The sequence below is a fragment of the Protopterus annectens genome, chromosome 6.part1 (genome assembly GCF_019279795.1).
Source record: "Protopterus annectens isolate FY-2018-M chromosome 6.part1, PAN1.0, whole genome shotgun sequence".
In the NCBI taxonomy this organism is placed as follows: domain Eukaryota; kingdom Metazoa; phylum Chordata; order Ceratodontiformes; family Protopteridae; genus Protopterus; species Protopterus annectens.
In genome coordinates this window covers 51,156,651-51,176,141 of record NC_056738.1, presented here as the reverse complement: position 1 = coordinate 51,176,141, position 19,491 = coordinate 51,156,651, and the positions used below count along the sequence as shown (strand labels likewise).

Genomic DNA, 19,491 nt, shown 5'->3' with positions numbered 1-19,491 from the left:
ATTAGGGGATCCCAATCTCACCCAGACAGGGCCTCTCAGCCCCCTGAAAAGAGACCTAGGACAGAGCCCCCCGAGCCAGTGTCCTCTGAGGCTTCTGCGGATGATTCCGACTTTTCAGAACAGCCAGAGGACCCTTTATCCACATATGAAGACTCCGATGCTGAAGAATCCATTCCAGCTGCCTCTCCACCAGAGGAATTTTCCTTTGGGGAAACCTTGCATGCCATGAGAGAACAATTCCAATGGCAGGGACAAGATTTTTCAGACTCAAGAAAAAGGCTTAGGACCTTCCTACACTTACCACAACATAGGCCCTTAGCTATACCTCCTGTTTTACCTGTTGTGGATGACGCATTTAATGATGTCTGCACTGCTCCTGATTCTTTACCTCCTGCCCCTGCCAAACCTGATAGATATTACAGGGTACCTGACACTCATCACCACCTATACAAGGCCCCCCTGGCAGACCCCGAAACTATTTCCCAAGGGCCTAAGGCAGTAGCCTCGGCCACAGCAAAAAACCCTATTCCTTCAGAAAGGGAATCCAGGTCCTTAGACAGATGGTGGGAAAAAAGTTTACACCTCTGCTACTCTCTCAGCTAGAGCTTTAAACTGTCAATTTCACATGATCCAATACCAAGAGTTTATGCTTGATCAGTTAACTAAGAAAGTATCCTCTGATGAATCTTTAGACAAGAAATATGTATTAGAAATGGTAAATAACATACAACAGGTTAGTAACCATTCCTTAAAATGTGGCTATGATGCACTGGAGGCTTCATTTAGATCAGCCATGACTGGCACAGTGATAAGAAGACATGCATGGCTGAAAGAACAGGTCTTACCTGATCATGTTAAAACAAAGCTATCAGATGCTCCCATGGATAAGACCAGTTTATTTGGTACACCTGCCCAGCAGGTAATGAAGAAAATGGAAGAAAAGGCAAAATCTGTACAGACAGTTAAAGATTTCTTACAGGTTCAGCCCCCAAGGTTTAGCAGGAACTGGCCTGCCAAAAATTGGTCCTTTCCTGACTCCACAAGATCCCAAAGGGGCAGAAACAGACGATCCAGAGGCAGAAATCAATCCAGAGGAGGTGCCTACAGAGGACGACAGTGGCAAGGTAATAACAGAGGCACAGACACAACCACTGCCACTGCAACAGGACAATCACAGTGACTTGATTCTAACTCCGCCTACCAGGGAGCAAATAGCAGCACCATTAGGCGGAAAGTTAGCCTTATTTTCAAAAATTGGCACTATATCACAAAAGACAAGTGGATTTTGCAAACCATAGACCAAGGCTACCGGTTCCACTTCCACACCTTGCCAGTAAAAGAGGAATGCCAAACCTGCCTCCAAATCAAAAGATAGAAGCTCTACAGCAGATAGCTAAATTATCCAAGATGAGAGCTGTGGAAAGAGTACCAATAACAGAACAGGGCAAAGGATTCTACTCCAGACTCTTCCTAGTACCAAGAAAAGAGAAAAGTTGGAGACCTATTCTCAACCTGTCCATCTTAAACACATATATCATTGTCCCAAAATTCAAAATGCTGACCCTACAGCAACTTCTTCCCATGCTGGGCAAGGAGTGTTGGCTGGTAACTCTAGATCTCAAGGAGGCATACCTGCACATCCCCATTCGACCCAATTGCAGAAGATACCTCAGATTTCTTGCAGGATCAGAGCATTATCAATTCTCAGCATTGCCCTTTGGCTTATCTACTGCCCAGAGTATTCACAAAATGCCTGGCATCAGTAATCGCCACTGCAGACTACAGGGAATCCAAATTTATCCATACCTGGACGACTGCCTGCTACAAGCGGACAACAAAAGCAAGCTGACAACAGATTTACAAAGGGTCATTTACTTGCTACAAGCCCTGGGATACACAGTCAACTTACAAAAGTCAAGGCTGATACCATCCCAGACAAGAACATTCTTGGTGAATTGGACACAGTAAAACAAATGGCATTCCTAACTACAGAAAAACAAAAAGAACTCCCTCTTTACTTCTTGGCATTAACAAAGCAGAACAAACTAACAGCAAGAAAAGTTCTGCAGGCCTTGGGCTTCATGGCATCATGCATAATTCTGGTCCCCCATGCCAGACTGCATATGAGAAAGCTACAGTGGTACCTAAAGAATTTATGGTCTCAACACAGGCACAGCTTAGAAACCGAAATCCCACTAATCCCATGCCTGAAGCAAGAGTTCCTATGGTGGGCTCAAGCATGCCAGTCAAACCCAGGCTTGCCTTTCCACAAATTCCAAGCAAGCCAAACCATCACAACGGACGCCTCAGATCTAGGCTGGGGGGCACACATGCTGGACAAATGCATACAAGGATTATGGACTCCAGACCAGCTGCACCTGCACATAAATCAAAAAGAAATGCTGGCAGTAAAACTAGCAATCCAGAATTTCAGACCATTCCTCAAAGAAGGCCATTTGATGATAAGGACAGACAACACCACAGTCATGTGGTACATCAACAAACAGGGAGGTACTCATTCTTACCCCCTATGCAGAATGACTCTGGACCTTTGGAATATGGCTCTGAGCTACAACATCCAGTTACAGGCAATATTTGTACCGGGAAAAGAAAACATCCTAGCAGACATGTTAAGCAGAACTACCTCGGATGCTCACGAATGGATGCTGCACCCGGACATCTTCAAGGCCATCACAAGGAAATAGGGAATGCCACAAATAGACCTATTCGCATCCCCACTCAATCACCAGCTCAAGAAATTCTGCACAAGGACATACCACCCACTAGCATGGAAGGTGGACTCTCTATCCTTCAGTTGGAAAGGCCTGACAGCATATGCGTTTCCACCTCTCTTTTTGATGCACAAGGTACTACTGAAAATCAAAGAGGAACATCCAAGGATAATTCTGATAGCTCCAAATTGGCCAAGACAACACTGGTATCCATTGCTGGGGAGCATGTCTCTGGGTAGGACGTGGACACTACCCCTGATGCCTTTGATGTTAACTCAGAACAACTACAACATCATGCATCCAAACCTAAAAACTCTGCAACTGACTGCCTGGAACATCACATAACAGCAACTAACCCAGACTTATCCCAAAGGGTAAAAGACATTATCCTTGAAGCCCGCAGACCTTCAACAAGAAGGAACTATGCAGGAAAATAGAAAAGGTTTGTCATTTGGAGTACTGAAAGAGGAAAAGATGTGTCAAAGATAGACATTGCTAACATCCTGGAGTACTTGGCAGAGCTTCTACATACAGGCCTGTCCTATTCCTCCATCAAGATACATGCATCAGCTATTTCTGCAGAATACAGCTTCGATCCCCCTGTCTTCTCACATCCTCTACTCAGGCAATTCCTCAGAGGAATCAAGAATGTAAAACCTCCTAGGAAACCACCATTACCAGCATGGGACTTGAACTTTGTGCTAGAAAAATTGACACTCCCTCCATTTGAACCAGCAGCAACAGCAGATCTTCAACACCTATCATGGAAAACTGCTTTCCTACTGGCAATTACTTCAGCAAGAAGGGTTTCGGAACTACAGGCCTTAATGGCAGTACAACCCTTCCTAATCTTCCATCAAGATAGTGTCCATGAGAACTAATCCTACATTTATGCCTAAGGTGGTATCCAGAGTGTCTCTAAACCAGGCAATCCACCTACCTACCTTCTTTCCCAATCCACAGAACAGGGGGGAAAGACTGCTGCATACCTTGGATGTACATAGACAGTTGCGCTACTACCTGGACAGAACCAAAGGGAACAGAAAAACTGACCAGCTTTTAGTAGCCTATGCAACAGGAAGGGAAGGAAAAACAATTTCCAAACAGACAATCTCTAAATGGATAGGAAATTGCATAAGATTCTGTTACTCCTACCATGGAAAGCAAATTTCACAGAACATAAGACCTCACTCTACAAGGGCTACAGCCACTACCACAGCTTTCTTACGAGGAGTGGCTACCAAGGACATTATTGAGGCGGCTACTTGGACCTCCGTGCATACATTTGCCAAGCATTACAACTTACCTCTATATTCCAGATCCCGAGCAGGGTTTGCCACTGCTGTTTTGCAAGGGATCCTAACTACACCATAATTCTTCTTCCTCCTCCCCTAGTTTGGCTATGGTATTCTACCCATTTGTTATGACTGCAGATGCATCCTTGAAGGACATAGTACAGTTTTGTACCTACCATAAATGTAGATGTCCGAACAGGATAGCATCTGCAGTCAGGATTACCCACCCTCCTTCCCCTCTGTGGTACTCCTAGGGTATTTACCCTCCTAATAGCTAGCTAGGGGTATTTGTTTGTATATATGTACATACATGCTTATTTTTTGTATTTGCCTACTATTTTTATTTGGAAACATTGGCATTTATCCAAAATTTAGTTTTCCAAGAGGGCAACTGGCATCTAGGGCAAGAAACACTGAGGAAAATGGCGTCGGCTGATGCCTTTATACCCGAAGACCAGGAGAGATGACGTCGGGTGAAGTGCGACACCAGCCGAGGCCAGACCCAGACTTTGGAATCCGGCCGACCGAAGGGCTGCCTGACGACAGGACAACCCATTTGTTATGACTGCAGATGCTATCCTGTTCGGACATCTACATTTATGGTAGGTACAAAACTGTACTTTACCCTCCCTCCATCCCCCTTTCATTGCTGGGACTTATCGGTACTTATCTATTTTATACAACCTATGTAGTGTATTTGCTTGTAGATGAAGGTATTGTTTGTTAGTGCATGCTTTTTTACGAGCAGAATTTTTAGGCTACCCTTTTGGGGACACCTGACATCTGGGGCAAGAAAAACTGAAGAAAATGGTGTCTGCTGCATCTTTTATACCCCTGGTGCACTGACATCAGGGAAGAGGTGACAGCAATTGACGCCAGGCCAGGACTTTGGAATTCAGGCCGACTGCGAGTAGCCTGCGAGCAGGATAACCCAAGTGTAATGACTGCAACAGTGAATACACTCTAACATCTACATTTATGGTAGGTACACAACTGTACTTTACTATGCCCTACAGTGCCTCCCTTGTATCCTAGGTCCTCTGATCAGAAGCTGGGTACTTCATATAGTCATGCCACTGCAGAATTTACCATTGAAGCAGTTTTGCCCACCTTGCTTTCTCAGTTTTTTCAGACTCCATAAAGAAGTGTTCAGGGCCCATCCTCTACTTTCTCTAGGTCCTCCAGAAGCTTATCAGAAGCAGATGTGGATAGGATGATCTGATAATTTCTCAGAGCTCAGATCCAGTTAGGGGTCTCACTAGCTCCATCCCCTGTCTGATCCACAAGTATGCCATCCATGCCAAAATCCATCTAGTCTCCTCCTCAGATCTGTCCAGTGGTTTGAGTCCCAGGATCAGAAAGCCCAGAGAGGTCTGGTGTCTGATCGGAGGAAGGCTTCTTCCACTACTCCTATATCCTTGACTAGTTCTGCTGTGATACCCTCAGATCAGAATGCGTCTCAGAGCCAAAGTGTTGGCATCGGATCCAAGGGGATAGGCTCTGTTCTGATTTTGTTGGATCCGACCCTTCCCCCTCATAGTCTTGGCCCTGGGCAGTTTGGATCTGATTTCACCCAAAGGCACAGATTTGCAGATGGCCTGGACCCATTTTCATTGTGAAATTGACTCTGAGAATGCGGGTCGAGGGTGTCTCCTGGTCCATCGGCTTTTGAGGTGGTGGAAAGGGCTTTCTCTCTCCAAAGAGAACCACTCATGTTTTGGATCGTACCCCTTTTTTCTAGTCTGTTCGAGCTCTGTGTGAGGCATATACCACAGGGACATCCAGTTCAGTGGAAGAACTTCCCCTCTCTTGTGACTCCTCACCTAAGCACCCCCCCCCCCCCCCCAGGCAGGCACACTTATTGATTTGGTTTCCCACTGGGCTTAGAAGGAGCTGGATACTGTCAAACCCATTCCCAAAAGACCTAACAGATTTTTTTTTCTGCCAGCAGTTAGACCCCACTGGAGCAAGGAGTCCAGTTGATGCTGTGGTGGTGCTGGCGGCAGCCACCAAGAAAGAGCTAGCAGAACAGAGCTTTTCTGTCCCTCCACCAAACAGGGAGTCTAGAGTGTTACAGATTTAAAGTATTTTCTTCAGCAACCTTCGCCCTGAGGTCACTAAACTGCCTGGCTTCCTCCTTTTTCTCACCCATCAGGGATCCAACCTTCAGGCCCTCAAACTAACCACATGATATCTGTACTTCCAGTGATGCATTATTTTTGTTTCTCAAAAATCTACCAAAAAAGTATACAAAAGAAAATGGCAGAGATTCTACCTTTGGGCTTTAAATAATGAAATTGAGCCTTTCTCTGCCACAATTTCTGTGATTCTGTGCATGTGTGTGATTCTTTTTGAAGAAGGCGCTAGTTTCTCTACAGTTTAACTTCAGCTGGCAGCAATTTTCAAATTTTCAGTTTTCACACTGGGAACAGGCATTTTACCCTTGCTTTGTCTAAAGGATCCCTCACCACCTTGGGATTTGACAGTTGTGCTACGGTCTAATGCAGAAATCCTTTGAACCTTCAGATAATTCTGTTTTCCACAACAGGAATTTCAAATTAATTTTCTTAATAGCCATTACCTGCAAATAGAGTATCTAGACTCCAGGCTGTTTTCTTCGAGAACTCCTTGCATCATTTTTTCAGAAGGATAGGGTTTCCTTACAGACTAAACATTCTTTTTTACCTAAGTGACTTCTGAAAATAACATTAACCAATCCAGTCACTTTTTTTCCATATTTTTTGAATAAAGGAGAGTACATGCTGCATTTCCTTGATGTGTATAGACAATTTGTTTTTATCTTCACAGGCTAGAACCAATTAGAAAATCAGATCAGCTTTTTCTTTTTTGCCTAAACTGCTGGATTGGCATGTCTCTAAAGTTACTTTAGCCAAATGGATAACACTGTGTTTCTTGGATTTATTCTCAAAGGCATGACATTATCTAAACCTCCAAAGGCTAATTTTGACGTATTCTAGAACTCCTAGAGCAAATAAGTATTTGCTCTCCCGACAACCCTTCCCAAGAGGAGTTTTTATTCTTGGATGGTTTTGGGGCTGGCCTGTCTACCTCCAGGGTGACTCTACCCACTGACGAGCTCATTGATTTGGTCTCTCGTTTGGTGTGGAAGGAACCTGGTACCATTGAGCTGATCCCGAAGAGGCCAGACAGGATCCTGGAACCACTAGAGGACAGACTGTTGGAGCAGGGGAGTACCAGTCGTTGACATGGCCATGGAGGCCGCAAAGAAGGAACTAGTAGAACAAAGTTCCTCTGTCACACCCCCCCCCCCCCCAACAAGAATTCTAGAGTACTGGGTAGATTTGGGCAGCATGTCTCTGCTTTAGTGACCTTTTGCCCTTTGGTTACTGAATTATTTGGTACACTTAATGAGACTTCAGAAGGATTTGATTAAAGAGCTAACCAGGCCCCTTACTGGGTCCATATCTTCCAAGACAGCGAGTTCTGTCTTTCAATTGGCTACCCTGTAGGTTCAGGCATTTCCATTAGGAGGCATGCCTGGATGCACTTGTGTGACTTTGTGGAACCCTTCAAAGCTTCCTTCATCATGGTTTCCTTTGGCAGAAGTTCCTTATTTGGCCACAGAGTTAGAGACACGGTTGAGGTGTGAGCAGGAAGCGAAAACCCTGTCTGCTGCAGGCGTACATTTTTTGACCCTTCAAGGGACCATTTCTAGGAATCAACGAGATGGGTGAAAAATGTGGTTCAGAAAATCCCAGGGTCCCTTCCAAATCCAGGTGGAGCCAGTTCCCCGGTTGGGGGGGGACTCTAATGGAAGATACCGTCCTCACAACAGAGGTGGTCCACATATCCAGGGATCAGGAGATACTTTTTCTGATGGATCCTACCTTCGGTTATGAAAGGGAGGCCCACCTGTCCATATCTGGAGGCAGTGTGGAGTTGTCTATTCCTGCATCACAGAGCCTGGCTAGAAATCACCAAATATTCATGGATGCGGAGGATAATATCCAGATGATATACAACACCATCTTCCCAGCCACCCATATTAGTTTAAAAAAATCTCCTGATGTTCCACCCAATCAGAGGGGGGAGCAGCAGCGATAAAAAATATAAAAGCTGCTAGAAAAAAAAAGTTGTATAGAGATCCCCCCAAACCAGAAAGAGTTCTGATCTTAACTCAGGATTCTTTAGTGCCAGTGAAAACAGGGGATTAGAGACCAGTTTTAGATCTTGGGTGTCTAAGTTCATTACACAAAGTTTCAGATGGTCACTGTTCAGTCCATTCTACCTTTTCTGCACAAGGACAGCCGGATGTGCTAGATATTGTGCATCCTAAAGATCTCTTCTATGCAAATGAACAAATGATCCAGGAGATATCTATGCTTTCAGCTGGGAACAAGTCATTTACCAATTCAGAACTCTGTATGGCAGTAGTGGCAGCTCACTTGAGACTGCAGGGATTCCAGGTGTTTCCATATCTAGACAGCTGGTTCATAATGGCATAGACCAGGCATCAACTGATTCTAGCTTGAGGTTATGTACTCCAGCTGTGCTTCCATCTGGGTATTTTAATTAAGTACAATATATCTCATCTGAAACCATGACAGACATAGGAATTGATTTCGTGTCTTGCTCAGCACGATCAAACAGCATCTCTTCCCCCTATAAAGATCATCAAAGCTCTTTTCAGCTCAGCTGATCCTTCAAGCTTTGTGATTCATGTCAGCAGCACTCTGGTACTGTTGTCAAGGTACCATATGAGAATTTTTCGGTGGACATTAGCAACTCATTGGTCCATTCTTTATCAATGTCCAGTTAGATCACAATAACACAGGCTTGGAAAAATTATTGCCTATGGGGGATACACTGCAGTCAAGTACAAGAAAGTCATAGTGACTGCTGGCACCTCCAAGATTGGGTGCTGTGGGGCAGTTCTTGGGAAAGACTGTCCAAGGCACATAGTACCCCAAAGAGGCCAACACACACCTGTGTCTTGGAAAGAGGGGTCTTCCAAGTATTTCGGGCATTCCAAGATGTGCTTCCACCAGGACTATTGCGATCCATGTGGACAATGTCCATAATTTGGTACATCAAACAAAGGGGAACCAGATCTTACCCCCTATGTCGAGAAGCTGCGATTGGATGTGATTGCCCACTGCCACACACCATTTCTAATAGCAATGCACATTCCAGGAAAATCCAGCCTGAATGCAGACAAGTTAAGCAGGTCCATTTTAAATGTCTTAGAAATGATCCCTCAATGTAAAGGTTGCTGCAGAAAGGATTTTCTGTTGATGGGGACAACCATGCTGTGATCTCTAAGCATCTCCCTTCAAGTGCAGCAGGTTCTTTGCCCTCACCCCCCCCCCCCCCCAGGGAGTCACTGAGAGACACCACTACTCAATTGGTCCCCCATTCTCCTTTATTCCTATCCCCATTAACTCTAATCCCTAAATTTCATCAGAAAGCATCTGGATTGAAGAGCACAGTTGTCCTTATTGCCCCTTACCAACTTTGTCAGATTGTTTTTCCTTCTTTAGCCTCCTCTGCTTCATCCACCATGGATTCTGGATCCAACTACAGACCTACCATCTAACCTGACAGATGTAAGTAATCCAGACATTCCAAGCCTAAATCTGACCACATGGTTTCTCCACTTCATTGATTGCTGTGCAGCCCAGACTGTCCTCCCCTGTCTTACACTTTCTCCTATCATCTCACAAAGCTTCCACTGGGAAACTTTACAGAAGTAAATGAGAATTTCGGGCACAGCAGGACAACGTAGATCCCATTTCATCTCTGGTCCCTGAAGTTCTTGAATTTTTAGCTACAAGAAGATGCTAGCTGTTCTACAGTAAAAGTACAATTCTGTGACATTTCCAGTTTTCATATAGCTGTAAATAACTCCTCTTTAACATTTTACAAACTTTGTAAAGCCTTTCTAAGGGGAACTTTGCTACTTAGACCACCCATTAAAAGATCCCGCTCCTCCTCGGGATTTGAACATTGACTGTGTTGAGGTTTGTAAAACACTGAACCATCAGGTAAGTGTGAACTAAACGTTTTCCAGTTCAAAAATATCTCTTTAGTGGCCATAATTGCAGACCCTGTCATCCAAACCTACTTATTTGATTTTTCTTATGGATAGAGTATCCTTGCGGACTAATCCTTTTTCCTGAGATGGTGTCAGAATCCATATTAATCAGATTATCAACCTTAGAGTCTTTCCAAATTTTTCAAATAAGGGCGAGTATATCTTACCTTTTTGGACGTTCACAGGCAGTTGCGGTTTTATCTGCATAGAACCAAAAATTTTAGAAAATTGGAACAATTGTTTTCTTTTTTAGACTCAAAATTAGGCAAACCAGTTTCTAAAGTGACATTAACCAAGTGGTTAACTGAATGTATTACTTAGTTTATGGTAAACTGGACTTGTCTTTGCCCAAACCACCAAAAGCACATTCCAGCAAGTCTCTGGCAACTTCAGCATTTTATCCAGATCCTCATTGGATGGCATTTGTGCAACCACAACTTGGGCTAATCCTAGTACTTTTATTGCTTCTTGCAAATAGGATCTGGTCTCTAGGGAAGAGCAGCCTTTGGCTCAACTGTGCTCAGGAACACCTTCCATAGTCTTCCTGGGATTTAGGTAGTTGGGGACTCTGTCCCAACAGTTGAGGAATAAATGAAAATGGCATCGGATAAAAGTTATGTACTCACTAAAATGTTCCATCTGTTGTCCTTTTTCATTCCTCCCCAACTTCTTTCTCCACCCCCTCCTTGTTTGACTTCTGGAAGGATTGTAAGATGCTGGTGGAACTTCTGTTCCTTTGAGTCCCAGATTGTTCATTTATCATTTTCTGATACTATCTGGTTTTGGGGCAGCAAGGAAGATCTGTGATATGTTAGATCACTAGGGCATTATAAGGGAGGAGCTCAAGAGCAGGTGTTCCACGAGCTGGAAGAAGTCAGTCTGATCAGAGAGTCCGATCCATACCCAGTGGTGGAAGAATGAAAATGGATAACACAGCTGGAATGTTATGGTAAGTACATGTTTCATGATATTGAGAAGATGCTTGTCTTTTGATGTGATTCTATTCCTTAAGGTGTACAGTCCCATTTCCTTTATGCGTTTAAGTGCAGTGATGCATTTTCTCACTGTTTGACCTATTTTAGGTGGACTGTTCCATAGTAAAAAGTTTTAACTTTTAAGAAACGCTCAACATTTTCCTTGTACCTCCACTGACATTGCAGGAATGTTTGCATGTGAAAACATTTATGGACTTCAGTGGACACTACTCTGTGCATATGCTGTAATACATCCACTAAAATCTGTGGATGTACTTCCATGCAAACCCTCCAGTTTTGTCACTGTGGACTAAAGTAAAACTTAGATTTGTGGGACGCTACAGCAGTAAATACAAATTTCACAAAGGCAGTACTAAAAATATCACTAGGATGTGTCACTGCATGCATGTAGAAACATTTTTGTTCTGAATGCACTACATACTGTATGGTACAAAAGGTAAGAAAATTGAGACTGTACCCTTCAAAATTTTTTTTTTCCCCCCTCATAGTTGGTTGTGCTAAACAGAGTTCTGGTGTTGACTGCTGTAGAACCTGACTGAGCTTTACAATTTTTTTGCCACCTAGTAATCCATATTTGACATGGATCACCTTCCAAAAACTCCCACCATACTCTACACCGCCAGTAGAAGGAAGTCAACTAAGCCACGGCATAAAAATGAAGTGCAGTGCAATGGTAAGTGGCTGTACTTTTTCCTATAAACTTGCTTTGGAAGTGCACAGTGTACCTATCACTGCTAATGTTCTTGAACAATAATACTGAAAGCTATTTTAAAAATACTAAGAAAGCAGTTGTATTTTAATGTAGTTAGGTGCAGATATGTCTGCATGATGTACATGTCCTTCTATTCATATTCTGCAGTATTCAAACATGAGGGAATCTGCCTCTAGCTGACTCGTACATCCTGCCAGTATACAAAACTCTAATGCTACTGTGAGGTACATGTGATGCAGCACATCAGCTAGCATACATCGGTCATAAAGAAACTGGTGTAAAGCAGATGCCAATATCGGAACTTTTCTGCAGCTTGTCCGATCATCTGGTCCAGTTGTCGCTCACCAGATAAGTTGCGACCATTGATTCAAATAAGTACCCTGTTGTTTTTTTTTCTTTAATTTTATGGTTACTGTATTGTGCTGTATGTAAACTATGAAGGGTAAGTGTCACTGTGGAAGGCAGATTCTACAGAAGGACACTCCCTATCTCTGCTTGTTTTGGTTAGGCCCAGACCACAACCATACCACTTGTGCTATGTGTAAGGTCTTCGTACCCAAAACCCTTTGCAGTTGTCTAGTGTCCCTGAAGTTGTATCTTGAGAATCCGTGCCTTAAGACTGTCTCTCTTGTAATACAGAGGCGGTGTCGGGCCCTTCAGACAAGCTGCAACCTAAAAAGGCCAAGACGTAATGACCTGATCTTTCTGCTGCTGCTTCTCTTCTGGGTATACTTCCCAAGACTGATGTGGGCCTGGAAGCTGTCCTGGAGTTGGTAGATGTTCCTTCAGGTACTGCATTGGAAGCAGTGAAGTATCCAACCAACATGTCTGTGAGGGATTCTCAGGTGTGTGACTAAGACAAAGTCTTAACTCCTGTGCAGACTGACTTTACAGGCCTGACAACTAGTCTTGCAGAGTAGAGTCTCTCTTCAGGATGTCTACATTCCCACAGCTCAGAATGTTGTGGAAGACTCACACAGCAGGTCCATGACTCATTCTCACGAATGGATGTTATACAGGCATGTGTTTCTGGACCTGGTCCATCTTTGGGATATACATCAGGTAGATCTCTTTGCCTCCCCCATGAACAGACAACTTAAGAAATTTTGTGCCAGGATCCCACATCCCATGGCTTGGAAGATGGGCGCTCCTTCCTTTTCTTTGAAGGGGATGTTTCTGTATGCATTCCCCCCTTTCTACTTCAAGTCCCACTGAAAAGCCAGTGAGAGCAACCAAAAATCTTGCTGTTGACCTCCATGTCCTTCATGGATGCATCTGCAGTCATAACAACTGGGTTGTCCTGTCGTCAGGCAGCCCTTCAGTCGGCCGGATTCCAAAGTCCGGGTCCGGCTTCATCTCTGTTGGTCTTCGGTATAAAGGCATCAGCCGACGCCATTTTCCCAGTCTTTCTTGCTGCGTGTACCCCCGAGAAGCTGTTGTCGGTCGGATCCAGAGATTACTTCACTTCAAGACTTCTAAAGCTGGGGACTCTTTCTTGCCTCAGCCGATGTCAGAAAAGTTAATAATTGTTTAACCTGTGGGAAACAAATACCTCATAAAGATTTCCACTCTTATTGTCTGCCTTGTTTAGGCCCAGCCCACGACGTAGCAGCCTGTTCGCCTGTGCTTCTTTCAACCGGGCGTCGGTCTGAGTTTGCAGAACAGTTTTTCGATTCTGATTTTGACATTATGCCGCCGGACCTCCGACTACCCAATCTGCCAAAAACGCAAAGATAAAGACCGACACTTAACCATGGCTAAGCAAAGTGTCTCTGTTTCGGCTGAAACCGAGAAAACTGATCAAAGTACAGCTGAATCTATCTCTACAACTGAGGCCCCTGCTACCACTCTTGAATCGGCCTCAGAAATTTTACCCACTGTGGTTGCCACTGACTTATCAGACACTATTCCCTTGGATGTCTCTACCCCATCACGTGGTGCTGCTAGGCCTCCAGCAGCCATGTCCATTAAGGCCTTTGCCAGGGCTAAAGCAGCCAAGACTACTAAAACAGTGCCTGTTAAACCCCCTACAACCAGGCCCTCTTCTAGTTCTCAAATGCTTACTCTGGCAGAAGATTTAATTTCATTAATTAGAGGATCTCAATCTCACCCAGACAGGGCCTCTCAGCCCCAGAGAAGAGACCTAGGGCAGAGCCCCTGAGCCAGTGTCCTCTGATGATTCTGCCGATGAATCAGACATAACTGACCAGCCAGAGGCTCCTTTCTCCAATTTTGAAGACTCTGATGCTGAAGAATCCATTCCAGCTGCTTCCAGAAGAATTCTCCTTTGGGAAACCTTGCATGCCATGCAGAGCAGTTCCAATGGCAGCAACAGGATTTTTCAGACTCCAGAAAAGACTTAGGACCTTTCTGCACCTTCCACAGCACAGGCCCTTAGCTATACCTCCTGTTCTCTGTGGTGGATGATGCCTTCAATGATGTCTGCTGATTCTTTACCTCCAGCCCCTGCCAAACCAGACAGGTTTTACAGGGTGCCAGACACTCATCACCACCTTTACAAGGCCCCACTTGCAGACCCGAAACTATATCCCAGGGTCCCAAGGCAGTAGCCACACCATAGCTAAAACCCTATTCCTTCTGAAAGGGAAGCAAGGTCATTAGACAGATGGGGCAAAAGGTTTACACTTCAGCTACTCTCTCAGCTAGAGCTTTAAACTGTCAGTTTCACATGATACAATACCAAGAGTTTATGCTTGATCAGTTAACCAAAAAGCTAACCACTGATGAATCTCTTGATAAGAAATATGTATTAGAAATGGTAAATAACATACAACAGGTTAGTAACCATTCCTTAAAATGTGGCTATGATGCACTGGAGGCTTCATTTAGATCAGCCATGACTGGCACAGTAATAAGAAGGCATGCATGGCTAAAGGAGCAAGCTTTACCCGATCATGTTAAAGCTAAGTTGCTAGATGCTCCTATGGATAAGACAAGTTTATTTGGTACACCTGCCCAGCAGGTTATGAAGAAAATGGAAGAAAAGGCAAAATCTGTTCAAACGGTTAAAGATTTCTTGCAGGTTCAACCCCAAGGTTTAGCAGGAACTGGCCTGCCAAAATTGGTCCTTTCCTGACTCCACAAGATCTCAAAGGGCAGGAATAGACGCTCCAGAGGCAGAAACCAATCCAGAGGAGGTGCCTACAGAGGACGACAGTGGCAAGGCAACAACAGAGGCACAGACACAACCACTGCCACTACATCAACACAGCCACAGTGACTTAACCCTACATCCGCCTACCAGGGAACAAATAGCAGCACCTCTAGGCGGAAAGTTAACCTTATTTGCAAAGAACTGGCACTATATAACAAAAGACAAGTGGATTTTAAAACCATAGATCAAGGTTACCGTTCCACTTCCACACTTTACCAGTCAAAAGAGGAATGCCAAATCTACCTCCAAATCAAAAACAGAGGCTCTACAACAGATAATGCAGTTAGCAAACATGAGAGCTGTGGAAAGAGTGCCAACAGCAGAGCAAGGAAAGGGGTTCTACTCCAGACTATTCCTAGTGCCAAGAAAGGAAAAAAGTTGGAGACCAATTCTTCTGTCCACCCTAAATACATACATCATTGTCCCAAAATTCAAAATGCTGACCCTACAGCAACTTCTTCCCATGCTGGGCAAGGAGTGTTGGCTGGTAACTCTAGATCTGAAGGAGGCATACCTGCAATCTGCAGAAGATACCTCAGATTTCTTGCAGGATCAGAGCACTATCAATTCTCAGCATTGCCCTTTGGCTTATCTACTGCGCAGAGTATTCACAAAATGCCTGGCATCAGTAATCGCCATTGCAGACTACAGGGAGTTCAAATTTACCCATACCTCTGCCTGCTACAAGGGGACAACAAAAGCAAGCTGACAACAGATTGTTACAAAGGGTCATTTACTTGCTACAAGCACTGGGATACACAGTCAATTTACAAAAGTCAAGGCTGATACCATCCCAAACAAGGACATTATTGGGCTGACACAGTAAAACAAATGGCATTCCTAACTGCAGAAAAACAAAAAGAACTTCCTCTTTACTTCTTGGCTCTAACAAAACTGAACAAGTTAACAGCGAGAAAAGTACTACAGGCCTTGGGCTTCATGGCATCATGCATAATCTTGGTCCCACTTGCCAGACTACATATGAGAAAACTACAGTGGTACCTAAAGAATTTATGGTCCCAACACAGACACAGCCTAGAAACAGAAATCCCACTAATTCCATGCTTAAAGCAGGAGTTCCTATGGTGGGCTCAGGCATGTCAGTCAAACCCAGGCCTACCCTTTCGCAGATGTCAAGCAAGCCAGACCATCACAACAGACGCTTCAGACCTAGGATGGGGCCCACATGCTGGACAAATGCGTGCAAGGATTGTGGACACAGGATCAACTTCACCTGCACATCAACCTAAAAGAAATGCTGGCAGTAAAACTGGCATTCCAAAAGTTCAGACCATTTCTCCAAGAGGGCCAGTTGATGATAAGGACAGACAACACCACAGTCATGTGGTACATCAACAAACAGGGAGGCACTCATTCATACCCCCTATGCAGAATGACTTTGGAGCTGTGGACCCTGGCACTCAGCTACAACATCCAGTTACAGGCAATATTTGTAAAGAAAATACTCTAGCAGACATACTAAGCAGAACCACATCAGATGCCCACGAATGGAAGCTGCACCGGACATTTTCAAGACCATCTCAAAGAAATGGGGAATGCCTCAGATAGATCTATTCGCATCACCTCTCAATCACCAGCTCAAAAATTCTGCACAAGGACATTCCACCCGCTAGCATGGAAGGTGGACTCGCTCTCCTTCAGCTGGAAAGGCCTTACAGCATCTGCATTCCCACCTCTTCTCTTGATACACAAAGTACTACTAAAAATCAAGGGATAATCCTGATAGCTCCAAACTGGCCAAGACAACACTGGTACCCACTGCTGAGGAGCATGTCTCGAACAATATGTGGCCAATACCCTGATGCCTTTGATGTTAACTCAGAACAACTACAGCATCATACATCCAAACCTAAAACGTTGCAACTGGCTGCATGGAACATCACATAGCAGCAGCTAATCCAGAACTTTCCCAAAGAGTTAAAGACATTATTCTTGAAGCACGCAGACCTTCAACAAGAAGGAACTATGCTGGAAAATGGAAACGGTTTGTCATTTGGAGTACTGAAAGAGGAAAAGAGGTGTCAAACATAGATATGCCTAACATTCTGGAGTATCTGGCCGAACTTCTTCATTCAGGCCTCTCCTACTCCTCCATTAAGATACATGCATCAGCTATTTCAGCAGAATACAGCTTTGATCCACCTGTTTTTTTGCTCAGGCAGTTCCTCAGAGGAATCAAGAATGTAAAACCTCCAAGGAAACCACCATTACCAGCTTGGGACTTAAACTTTGTACTAGAAAAATTGACACTATCACCCTTTGAACCAGCAGCAACAGCAGACCTACAACACCTGTCATGGAAAACTGCTTTCCTACTGGCAATTACTTCAGCAAGGAGGGTTTCAGAACTACAGGCCTTAATGGCAGTGCAACCCTTCCTAATCTTCCACCAAGATAGAGTGTCCATGAGGACTAATCCTACATTTATGCCTAAGGTGGTATCCAGAGTGTCTTTAAACCAGGCAATCCACCTACCTACCTTCTTCTTCCCCAACCCACAAAACAGAGGGGAAAGAATACTACATACCTTGGATATACATAGACAGCTACGCTACTACTTGGACAGAACAAAAATAGCAGAAAGACTGACCAGCTTTTGTAGCCTACGAACAGGAAGGGAAGGAAAAGCTATTTCCAAACAGACAATCTCCAAATGGATAGGAAATTGCATACGATTCTGTTACTCCTTCCATGGAAAACCAATTCCACAGAACATAAGGCCTCATTCTACAAGGGCAACAGCCACTACCACAGCCTTCTTACGAGGAGTGGCAACCAAAGACATTATTGAGGCGGCTACTTGGACCTCCGTGCATACATTTGCCAAGCATTATAATTTGCCTCTATACTCCAGATCCCGAGCAGGGTTTGCCACTGCTGTACTGCAAGGGATCCTAAACACACCATAATCTAGTTTTATCCTCCTCCCTTAGTTGGCTATGGTATTCTATGACTGCAGATGCATCCATGAAGGACATAGTACAGTTTTGTACCTACCATAAATGTAGATGTCCGAACTGGATAGCATCTGCAGTCAGGATACCCTCCCTCCTTCCCCTCTGTGGTACCCTAGGGTGTTTACTCTCCTAATAGCTAGCTGGTGGGGGTCTTTATGGTGTATTTGTTTGTATATATGTACATACATGCTTATTTTTGTGTTTACCTCTATCTTTTTGGAAACATTGGCATCTATCCAAATTTTAGCCTTCAAGAGGGCTTCTGGCATCTGGGGCAAGAAACACTGAGGAAAATGGCGTCGGGTGGTGCCTTTATACCAAGACCAACAGAGATGACGGGTGAAGTGCGACATCAGCCGAAGCCGGACCCGGACTTTGGAATCCGGCCGACTGAAGGGCTGCCTGACGACAGGACAACCCAGTTGTTATGACTGCAGATGCTATCCAGTTCGGACATCTACATTTATGGTAGGTACAAAACTGTACTTTTTGGCCAAGACAGCATTGGTTCCCCCTCCTCCTCCATTTAGCCAAGAGCAGTCACCACAAGTTACCCCACAGGATGGACCTACCCACACAGGGCAAGGAACTCTAGTACATCCACAGATATCAACTCTAAACCTGACTCTGTGGCTGATGTGTCTGTAGGGGATCAAAGCCCTTATTTTCTGAGGATGTGCTTCTAAGTTCTGCAGGAGGCCAGAAAACCCACAACTAGGAAATCCTACGTTTCCAAATGGAAGAAGTTTTTCCATCTGGTCTCAAAGGATTTAAAACCACTGTTGGAACAAGACCACTGGGACATCCACTATCTGCGTGAATTAATAGACTGGGCTGTCTTACTCGAGTTAAAGCCCATCTTTCTGCTATCTCAGTATGTCTGCCTATGTCTCCACCTTTAGCTTCTAGTTTGGAAGTTAAAACTGTTCTTAAAAGGCGTTCTTCATATCAGACCACCAAGGAAACCAGATGTTCTTCGTGTTTCACTGCTGCAGTCCTAACCATTGGGTTATCTGTGCTGTGGTAGCCCTCATTTGTGCCAGATACCAAGTCAAGGTTTTGTGTGTCTGCTGCTGTCGCTTGCTGGGTGACGTCAGGTCGTCCGAGCTAGAAAGGAGAGCAGGAGATGCCATTACCCCAGTATTTCTTGCTGTGGAGCCGGTAGCAGAAGCAATTTGCAACAGTGCTGGTTGGCTGTTTACAGATTTCGAACTTCAGCTGAAAACGTCTAAAGCGCTAAGTACCCCGCTGGGGATCCTTCCTTTTTCTTGCACTAATCAGTGTTAGAAAAAGTCAATAACTGTCTCCCCTGAGGAAAACAAATCCCACACAGAGACTTCCATTCTCACTGCCTTACTTGCTTAGGCCCAAATCATGACGTACCCCACTGTCAGTTCAGTGCCCTCTTTAACGCTAGAACTATTAATTGTAGAGCTCTGTTTGTAGCCAGTTATTTTAGTCTTCCTTCTTCGATTACCAATATGGCGTCTGCCAGTCAGCAAACTGCAGATCTGAAAAAACATGAAGA

At 44.4% G+C, this 19,491-nt stretch overlaps 1 long non-coding RNA gene across 1 annotated transcript in view; it reads left to right on the top strand.

Moving 5' to 3' along the window:
• Positions 1-19,491, top strand: part of LOC122805379 — a 396,921-nt gene that overhangs the window by 53,562 nt on the left and 323,868 nt on the right. The window contains exon 2 of the long non-coding RNA XR_006365362.1: positions 11,663-11,771. This is a non-coding gene — a long non-coding RNA (uncharacterized LOC122805379). The remainder of the gene's footprint in view (positions 1-11,662; positions 11,772-19,491) is intronic.